Here is an 11,968-nt window from a genome sequence, read left to right on the forward strand (position 1 = left end):
CAGACCACCCCGCTCCCCCAAATTCCCGCTCTTTCCTGCAGCATTCCGGGGAGGGAAACTGAGGCACAGACCCGACCCCACCCCTCCCATCCTGGGATCTCCCGTATTCCCACCCCAAATTCCCGCCCGAAATTCCCGCTCCTTCCTGGAGCTGCCTCATTCCAGGGAGGGAAACTGAGGCACGAATCTCCCCCAAATTCCTGCCCCAAATTCCTTCTCCTTCCTGGAGCTGCCTCATTCCATGGGGGAAACTGAGGCACGAATCCCCCCCTTCCTCATCCTCGGACCCCCCCAAATTCCCACCCCAAATTCCCCCCTGTGGAAAACGCCATTCACTTGTGTTAACATTTTAGACGTTTGATAGTAATGAAAATAATAATGAAAAAATAATAAAAATGGTAATGAAATAGTAACAAAATGGTAATAAAATAGGAATAAAAATGGTAAAAAATTAGTAACAGAATAGTAACAAAATAGTAATAGAAATGGTAATAAAATAGTAATAAAAATGGTGATATAATAGCAACAAAATAGTAATAAATTAGTAATAAAAATCGTAATAAATTAGTAACAAAACAGTAATGAAATAGTAATAAAAATGGTAATAAAATAGGAACAAAATTGTAATACAATAGTAATAGAAATGGTAATAAATTAGTAACAAAATGGTAATAAAAATGGTAATAAAATAGTAATAAAACAGTAATAAAATAGTAATAAAATGGTAATAAAATAGTAACAAAATGGTAATAAAAATGGTAATAAAATAGTAATAAAATAGTAATAGAAATGGTAATAAATTAGTAACAAAATGGTAATAAAAATGGTAATAAAATAGTAACAAAATTGTAATAAAATAGTAATAGAAATGGTAATAAATTAGTAACAAAATGGTAATAAAAATGGTAATAAAATAGTAACAAAACAGTAATAAAATAGTAATAAAAATTGTAATAAAATAGTAACAAAATGGTAATAAAATAGTAATAGAAATGGTAATAAATTAGTAACAAAATGGTAATAAAATGGTAATAAAATGGTAATAGAATAGTAACAAAATTGTAATAAAATAGTAATAGAAATGGTAATAAAAATGGTAATAAAATAGTAATAAATTAGTAATAAAAATTAGGATGTTAAGAATATTAAAAGTACAATACAATATAAATAAACAATAAAACAATAGAAAGTAAAGAATTTACTCAAAAATTTACTTTAAAATAGGAAACAATAAGAAGTTTTTTATTTTAAAATTTACTTGAAAACAGGAAACAATAAAAAGTGTTTTACTTTAAAATTGACTTTAAAATAGGAAACAATAAGAAGTTTTTTATTTTAAAATTTACTTGAAAACAGGAAACAATAAAAAGCAAAGAATTCCGGCTCTCCGGGTGCCTGGGACTCGGCCAAAAAAGGATTTTTACATTTTACATCTGTGGCCAAGAGTGAGGAATTCCTTGGTTATCTCGTTAGATTTTTGTGTTCCTTACAGAAATTATCTCACATCACAGAGCTCCGATTTTAATGTGATTTTATAGCCTAAAAACTGTACCCACCACTCTGCTTGAAAGAGATTAATACAGCAAAACGCTCCAACATAACACGGACAGCATTCGTTTTAATTACTATGCAATACTAATTGATTTTTATTAATTTTAATGATCAATTGAATGTTTGCCAAGAGCCAATCAGATCATGTGCATTTTCCACACTGTTCATATGCTGGATGCTAAGAGATATTCATCAATAGTGTCCTGTAAATCTGCTCCCATTTTTGATTCTGGAAATAATCTATACTGTACCGTATAATATGTACTGTAAAATATAAATGATGTAGAATATGGAATATACTACATATATAATGCATAATATGCTATATATGTAATATACAGCATATAATATACATTATATATATAATATATAATATATAATATATAATATATAATATATAATATGTATAATGTAAAATATTTAATACACAATATAATATATGTAATATATATGTATTACACTATATCCATAATATACAATGTATAATATACAATATACAATATACAATATACATTATATATTATATATTATATATTATATATTATATATTATATTATATATTATATGTTATATGTTATATGTTATATGTTATATGTTATATATTATATATTATATTACAGATTACATATTATAGATTGTATATTATAGATTATAATATTTTACTATATATACTATATAATATATAATACATAATATGTATAATATAAAATATTTAATACACGATATATAATATATGTAATATATATGTAATACACTATACCCATAATATACAATGTATAGTATAAAGTATACAATATATATAATATATAATATATAATATATAATATATAATATATAATATATATTATATTACATATTACATATTACATATTACATATTGTATATTATATATTGTATATTATAGATTATAATACTATACTATATATACTATATATACTATATATTATACTATAATAAAGTATATTATATACTAATTATAATACATAATTAAAATACTATTATAATACTAATATACTATATATAAGATATAGTCTACTGTAATAGATTATATAATATATAATATTATAATATATAATATATCATTTATTATCTAAATAATTAACTGTATATATAATCTATTATGTACTATCTATAACATATATAATCTACGATATACTCTATATATAACATATTATTTTTATAATATGTACTATACTATATCTGTAACAAACTATATCTATAATATATAATAGGCTATATATAATATACTATTTATATAATATATAAAGTGCTATATATAATACACTATCTGTAATATATATAATATTCTCTATATAACAAACTGTACCCATAATCTACAATATATTATATATATAATATACTATAAATATTATATACAACATAACACAACATAACACAATATAATATATGTAATATGTTACTTATATAATATATAAGTGAATTTTCCTTTTGTTCTCTTCCTTTCCTCGTGAATTGCCTCAGCAAAACCTTTTCTCCTCTGTCGAATTAACAACTCCAGATTTCAAGTGAAATCGTGAAAGTCTCACTAATTGTCTTTTTTAAATCAAATTTAAGAAAGAAACCTCGGAGTTTTTTTCCTTTTTGAGCAAACAGAAGATAATTCAGTCACTGCCTGCAAGGAGCACGGTCCTGCATCCTGGATTTTGGGGGCTCCTGGATTTTGGGTGATCCTGGATTTTGGGTGATCCTGGATTTTTGAGGATCCTGGAGTTTGGGGTCCATTCCTGCACCGGGATTTTGGGGGATACGGGATTTTGGGGGTCCTGGATTTTTGGGGTCCAATCCTGCACCCTGGATTTTGGGGCTCCTGGATTTTTGGGATCCTGGATTTTTGGGGCTCTGAATTTTGGGGCTCTGAATTTTGGGCTCCTGGAATTTTGGGCTCCTGGATTTTTGGGGCTCCTGGATTTTTGGAGCTCTGGATTTTGGGGATCCTGGATTTTGGGGCTCTGGATTTTGGGGATCCCGGATTTTGGGGAGTCCTGGATTTTGGGGTTCCTCGAGTTTGGAACTCCTGGATTTTAGGGGGTTCCTCGATTTTGGAGCTCCTGGATTTTAGGGGGTGCTGGATTTTGGAACTCCTGGATTTTGGGGCTCTGGATTTTGAGGCTCTGGATTTTGGGGGCTCCTGGATTTTTTGGGCTCCTGGATTTTTGGGCCCTTGGATTTTGGGGCTCTGGATTTTGGGGGCTCTGGATTTTGGGGATCCTGGATTTTGGGGCTCTGGATTTTGGGGACCTCGGATTTTGGGGAGTCCTGGATTTTGGGGTTCCTCAATTTTGGAACTCCAGGATTTTAGGGGGTGCTGGATTTTGGAACTCCTGGATTTTGAGGCTCTGAATTTTGGGGCCCTGGAATTTTGGGCTCCTGGATTTTGGGGCTCCGGGATTTTTGGAGCTCTGGATTTTGGGGCTCCTGGATTTTTGGGGATCCTGGATTTTTGGGCTCCTGGAATTTTGGGCTCCTGGATTTTTGGGGCTCCGGGATTTTTGGAGCTCTGGATTTTGGGGATCCTGGATTTTGGGGCTCTGGATTTTGGGGAGTCCTGGATTTTGGGGCTCCTCGATTTTGGAGCTCCTGGATTTTGGGGTTTCTCAATTTTGGAACTGCTGGATTTTAGGGCTCTGGATTTTAGGGCTCCTGGATTTTTGGGGCTCCTGGATTTTTGGAGCTCTGGATTTTGGGGATCCCGGATTTTGGGGCTCTGGGATTTTGAGGATCCCGGATTTGGGGGGGATGCTGGATTTTGGGGTGTTTCTCTCCCTCGCTGCCCCCTGGATAACCTTTCCGGGCTGCGCATGCGCACTGAGCTCTGAGTTACATAATTAAGCAATTAAGCCCCAATCAAGCCTCATTATTTCAGAGATAAAATCACAGCTTGGATTCCAAACCTGGAATTGTCCCGACTTTGTCCGTCCCAAGGTCAGGATCAGAACTGGGATCTTGTTTTTCCCAATATTCCATCCTGTGTCCTGATTTTCACACGGAACATCTGTGATTTTATTATAAGTAATAAAGGAAAAGTGGTTTTTATTTATATTATATTATATTATATTATATTATATTATATTATATTATATTATATTATATTATATTATATTATATTATATTATATCATATCATATTATATTATATTATATTATATTATATTATATTATATTATATTATATTATATTATATTATATTATATTATATTATATTATATCATATTATATTATATTATATCACATTATATTATATTATATCACATTATATTATATTATATCACATTATATTATATTATATTATATTATATTATATTATATTATATTATATTATATTATATTATATTATATTATATTATATTATATTATATTATATCATATTATATTATATTATATCATATTATATCACATTATATTATATTATATTATATTATATTATATTATATTATATTATATTATATTATATTATATTATATTATATTATATTATATCACATTACATTATATTATATTATATCATATCACATTACATTATATTATATTACATTATATTACATTATATTACATTATTACATTACATTTTATTACATTACATTATATAATTTTTTATCTAATATCTATATAATTATATTTTACATAATGTATATTTTAATCCATATATAAAATAAATATAATATATTATATATGTATATAATATATACATCTTAGAATACATATTTTTATATATCTTTTTATTTTCTAAAATACTGATGTAGTTACAATTTAGTCAGCACGAATCATATCCATTTATCACACTAATCACATATACTTTTCCTTTCCTACTTTATAACAAGTAATAACAAAAAAGCATTTATATATATATTATATTAGAATGTATTTTAAAATATTAAAATATAGTTTTAATATATAAATTATTAATATTATAATTATTAATATTAATATTATAAATTATATTTATAAAAGTATAAAATAAATTATATATTATATATAATATAGATATATTTTATCTAGCTATAATATAGATAATATATATAAAAATATATAGAATATTTTATATATATATTATATATATAAAATATATATTTTTATATATATATAAAATATATATATTATATATGAATATAATAAAATATATATTATTATATATATCTATATATTATATATATAAATATATATTTTTATATATTTATATATATATAAAAATATATATAAAAATATTTCTATTAATATGTATATAATATACATATAAAATAGATATATTTTTTATATTCTAAAATATTGATATAATTTCAATTTAGCACGAATCACATCCATTTATCACCCCCGCCCCCTCCCTCCAAATTCCCACCCCAAATTCCCACCCCAAATTCCCGCTCCTTCCTGGAGCTGCCGCATTCCTGGCTGTTATAAATGACCAACAAGTGTAGCCATGAGATTTTTTATGAAAAATCCCTTTCCTTAGGATTTTTCCTCCTGAGAAGCTGCGAGGCCTCAGGAACAGAATGTGAACATTGATTTTCTGCTGCTGTGGGATGCAACAGGAACAGAATGTGAACATTGATTTTCTGCTGCTGTGGGATGCAACAGGCGCATCTGGGATTGGTCTCGTGTGGTTGTTTCTAATCACTGGCCAATCACAGCCAGCCACAGCCACAGGCCTCTGTTATTCATTCTCTCTTTTTCTATTCTCAGCAGGCCTTCTGGTGAAATCCTTTCTTCTATTCTTTTAGTATAGTTTTAATGTAATATATATATCATAAAATAATAAATCAGCCTTCTGAAACATGGAGTCAGCATTCTCGTCTCCGCCCTCTCCCTCGGACCCCTGCGAACGCTGTCACAAACAAGAAATCCAAATTAATAAATGCAAAGGATTTGATTTTTGTGATTAAAATTTCAGTTCTCAAAACCCACAGCCAAAGGGGCAGCGTAGAGCCCAGGATCAGAGTTGGGTGAACCCGGATCCGACCTCTATATATAACATATTATTTTTATGTTATAAAACCTCTATTGCATTGAATCCCCCCCTGTTCATGTTATAAATGACCAACGAGAAATCCAAATTTTAAATGCAAAAGATTTTATTTTTGTGACTAAAAATTTAGTTCTCAAAACCCAAATTCAGTTCTCAAAACCCAAATTCGGTTCTCAAAACCCACAGCCAAAGGGACAGCGTGGAGCCCGGGATGGGCCCTGCATGAACCCAGATCCAACCTCTCCTGCATTGAATCCCCCCCTGTTCATGTTATAAATGATCAACGAGAAATCCAATTTAATAAATGCAAAGGATTTTATTTTTGTGACTAAAAATTCATTTCTCAAAACCCACAGCCAAAGAGGCAGCGTCGAGCCTAAGATCAGCGCTGGGTGAACCTGGATCCGACCTCTACTGCATTGAATCCCCCCCTGTTCATGTTATAAATGATCAACGAGAAATCCAAATTAATAAATGCGAAAGATTTTATTTTTGTGACTAAAAATTTGGTTCCCAAAAGTCGCTGCCAAAGGAACAGAGTTGAGGCTGGGATCGGCGCTGGATGAACCCAGATCTGACCTCGATCGCATTGGATCTCCCTGTGTTCATGTTATAAATTATCAATCAGAAATCCAAATTAATAAATGTGAAAGATTTTATTTTTGTGACTAAAAATTCGGTTCTCAAACCCCAAATTCGTTTCTCAAAACCCAAATTCTGTTCTCAAAACCCAAATTCATTTCTCAAAACCCACAGCCAAAGGGACAGCGTGGAGCCTGGGATGGGCGCAGGGCGAACCCAGATCCGACCCCTATCACATTGAACCTCCCTCCGTTCATGTCATAAATTATCAGTCAGAAATCCAAATTAATAAATGTGAAAGATTTTATTTTTGTGACTAAAAATTCGGTTCTCAAAAGTCACAGCCAAAGGGGCAGCGTGGAGCCCGGGATGGGCGCCGGGTGAACCCGGATCCGACCTCTATATATAACATATTATTTTTATGTTATAAAACCTCTATTGCATTGAATCCCCCCCTGTTCATGTTATAAATGACCAACGAGAAATCCAAATTAATAAATGCGAAAGATTTTATTTTTGTGACTAAAAATTTGGTTCCCAAAAGTCGCCGCCAAAGGAACAGAGTTGAGGCCGGGATCGGTGCTGGGTGAACCCAGATCCGACCTCGATCGCATCGGATCTCCCTCTGTTCATGTTATAAATTATCAATCAGAAATCCAATTTAATATATGCGAAAGATTTTATTTTTGTGACTAAAAATTCGGTTCTCAAAACCCAAATTGGGTTCTCAAAACCCAAATTCATTTCTCAAAACCCAAATTCGGTTCTCAAAACCCACGGCCAAAGGGACAGCGTGGAGCCTGGGATGAGCCCTACATGAACCCAGATCCAACCTCTATCAAATCAGATCCCCCTGTGTTCATGTCATAAATGATCAACGAGAAATCCAATTTAATAAATGCAAAGGATTTTATTTTTGTGATTAAAAATTCATTTCTCAAAACCCACAGCCAAAGGGACAGCGTGGAGCCTGGGATGAGCCCTACATGAACCCAGATCCAACCTCTATCACACAGGATCCCCCTCTGTTCATGTTATAAATGATCAACGAGAAATCCAAATTAATAAATGTGAAAGATTTTATTTTTGTGACTAAAAATTCATTTCTCAAAACCCACAGCCAGAGGCAGCGTGGAGCCCGGGATGGGCCCTGCATGAACCTGGATCCAACCCCTATCACATCGGATCTCCCCTCTGTTCATGTTATAAATGACCAACGAGAAATCCAAATTAATAAATGTGAAAGATTTTATTTTTGTGACTAAAAATACGGTTCTCAAAACCCAAATTCGGTTCTCAAAACCCACAGCCAAAGAGACAGCGTGGAGCCTGGGATGGGCGCTGGGTGAACCCGGATCTGACCTCTATCACAGGATCCCCCTCTGTTCATGTTATAAATGACCAACGAGAAATCCAAATTAATAAATGCGAAAGATTTTATTTTTGTGACTAAAAATTCAGTTCTCAGAAGTCACAGCCCAAGGGGCAGCACCGAGGCCCGGATCGGCGCTGGGTGAACCCAGCTCCGGCCTCAATCGCCGCGGAGCCTGCTCTGTTCACCCGCGCCGTTTCCCCCAGGGCTCTTTGGTTCCGTTTCTCCTGCCTGGGCCAGGGGTGCCCTGGGTTCTTTGGTCACCCCGCACACGATCGTGAATTTCCTTTTTATTTTTCCTATTATATTATATTATATTATATTATATTATATTATATTATATTATATTATATTATATTATATATGTTTATATTTTTTATTTTTCGCCTAAGCATGAATTACTTTACATTATATATTACACCTCTAAGCATGAATTACTTTACATTATATATTACATCTCTAAGCATGAATTATTTTACATGATCTATTACAGCAGCTCCAGTGTGGCAATCTGTCTCTGGGCCGTCTGTGGTCAGAGGCCCATTGGATTTTCATTACATGCTTAATTTACTCTATAACTTTTATTTTATATTATATAGGTATAAATCCATTATATCTATTATAAATTACAATATATATATTTATATTTTTATATAATAAAATATATTATATATTTTTTTTGCCTAATCCTGAATTACTTTACATTATATATCCCACCTCTGAGTATGAATTGTTTTACATCACATATTCCACCTCTGAGCATGAATTATTTCACATTACACATCCCAGCAGCTCCGGTGTGGCAAACTCCGATGGTGTCGGGGCAAGTGGAATATTCGGATTTGTGCTCCTCTCCACTTCTCTCGTGCCGATCGATGGCGTTTATCAAGCGGCGATCGCCCTCGGGTGTTCCCTGACGGCTCCGAGCCCGTCCTTTCGTTATTAAATGAGGAATTGTTCTCCCGCCGCCCCCGGGAATTCGGGAATTCCCCTGCGGCAATCTGTCCGGGGCCTGTCTGCGCTCAGAGGCCCGCTGGGTGTTTAATTTATTTTACAATTTTTTATTTTACAATTTTATATTTTATACATTTCCCGCCTAAGCACGGGTTACTGTACATCACGTATTACACTGGGATCCCCCAAATTCCTGGGGTTGCACATTCCTGGGGGAAACTGAGGCACAAAATCCCCCCCCTCCCCTCCTCATCCTGGGATCCCCCAAATTCCTCCTGGTTCCTGCGGGATTCCAGGGGGAAACTGAGGCACAGCCACGCCAACATCCTGGGACCTCTCCCCAGATTCCCGCTCCTTCCTGGAGCCGCACATTCCCGGGGAAACTGAGGCACAACTCCACAATTTACCCCCCCCATCCTTGTGCCCCCAAATTTCCACTTCTTCCCGCGGTATTCCTGGGGAAACTGAGGCACGGCCCCCGCCCCCCCGGGTCCCGCCCGATCCGTCCGTCATTCCCGGAGAACGATGGGAACCGGGAACGCGGGACGGGGGCGGGGCGGCTCCGGGACCGCCCCCGGCCCGCGGGGACTCGGACCCGGTTCGGGACCGGGACCGGGACCGGGATCGGGATCGGGATCAGGATCAGGATCGGGGACCCCCGGCCCGGCTGCGGACCCCGGAGCGGGTACGGGACACTCGGGGGGCTGCGGGATCCGGGAATGGGAACGGGAGTTCCGGGAATGTGGGGGGGATCCCGGGAATGGGAGCGGGACCCTCGGGGAGCTGCGGGACCCCGGGGATGCGGGAGGGACCCCGGGATCGGGGCGGGATCCTGGGAATGCGGAGGGGGGACCCCGGGAATGGGAGCGGGATCCTGGAATGGGAGCGGAACCCTGGAAATGGGAGCGGGATCCCGGGAATTTGGGAGGATGCCGGGAATGCGTGCGGGACACTCGGGAATGGGAACGGGACCCCGAGAGTGCGGGGGGATCCCGGGAATTTGGAGGGATCCCGGGAGTGCGTGCGGGACCCTCGGGGGCCTGCGGGATCCGGGAATAGGAGGGGGAATTCCGGGAATGGGAGCGGGACCCTGGGAATGTGGGGGGGGAAGCCGGGAATGGGAACGGGACCCCAGGAATGGGAACGAGTTCCGGGAATGTGGGGGGGAATCCCGGGAATGGGAACGGGATCTGGGAATGGGAACGGGACCCCGGGAATAGGAACGGGACCCCGGGAATGGGAACGGGATCCGGGAATGTGGGGGGGAATCCCGGGAATGGGAACGGGATCCGGGAATGGGAACGGGATCCGGGAATGGGAACGGGACCCCGGGAATGCGGGGGGGATCCCGGGAATGCGGGGGGGATCCCGGGTCGCGCTCGGCGGGGGCCATGTCGCGACATGTGTGTGGGGCCATGTCCGGACATGTCGGAACACGTCGGGCCGGGTTTCCCCGGCGTTTCGCGCCTTCTCCCGGGGGTTCCTTTTCCCTCCCCGCATCCCGGGGGTCGCTGCCCCCATTTTGGGGGGGGTCCCAGCCCCACAGGAAGGGGGGGGGGGGGAGGGGAAATTTGGGGTGCAGCGCGGGGATGGGGGAGGGGCGGCCGTGCCGGGGGTGGGGGGGGTCACTCCCGGCTCTGCTGATTTATTAAAAATATAAAAATATGGATATGGATATCGATCGAGTACCGAGATCCAGCGGGGAGGGACTAAAACTGACAGTGTGGAGTTAGAAAAGAATTTTATCCATATTTGGGTCTCGAATACCCAAAATACAAACATTCATAGCTTTGGTAATTAGTTCGAAAGCCATTAAGCACGGTAATTAGTTCAGAAGCCGTTAATTCCTTAAAATGGGTCGGGCGATCCCTTCCATGGGGAGGGGTCCCAAAATGAGGAAGTGAGTGAAGTTTTCTTCGTTGTGGCCTTTTCAATGCAAATGTGACAAACGAACCCTTGGCAGGACTCCCATTCCTCCCCCCGTCTTCGTTTGGTTTCAGAACAGAAGAATTTGTCTTGTGTTCCTACAATTGTCTTACATTTATCAATTTCTACTTATCAATTTCTATTTATCAATTTCTATTTATCAATTTCTATTTACCAATTTCTATTTATCAATTTCTACTTATCAATTTCTATTTACCAATTTCTACTTATCAATTCCTACTTATCAATCAAAAGCTATTTATCAATTTCTAAATCCTTCGTTATGAACCCAGCCGACCAAACATTGTGCTGACAAACAATCAATCAATTATTAGTTAACTACCAACTCTTAACTTCATCAAGGCCTACCCATTTATTATTATTTTTTTTTAATTAACTCCAGCAAAGCTTATCTGCGACTAAAAGCTCCTCTAAAATCTCGAAATTCATTGAAGTTTGTGTCTCGCTGCTCCTGATGCCGAATTTTGCCCCAAAAGGCGATAATAAGCTGCCCAGAGACTGGATTTGAGGTCTATAGGCAGGAGGTATTTATTGGCAACGCATTGGAGAAATCGCTAAATGGATTTCTGAATTATGTACAGCA

Source organism: Molothrus aeneus, chromosome 3 (assembly GCF_037042795.1).
Source record: "Molothrus aeneus isolate 106 chromosome 3, BPBGC_Maene_1.0, whole genome shotgun sequence".
NCBI classification, from domain to species: Eukaryota; Metazoa; Chordata; class Aves; order Passeriformes; family Icteridae; genus Molothrus; species Molothrus aeneus.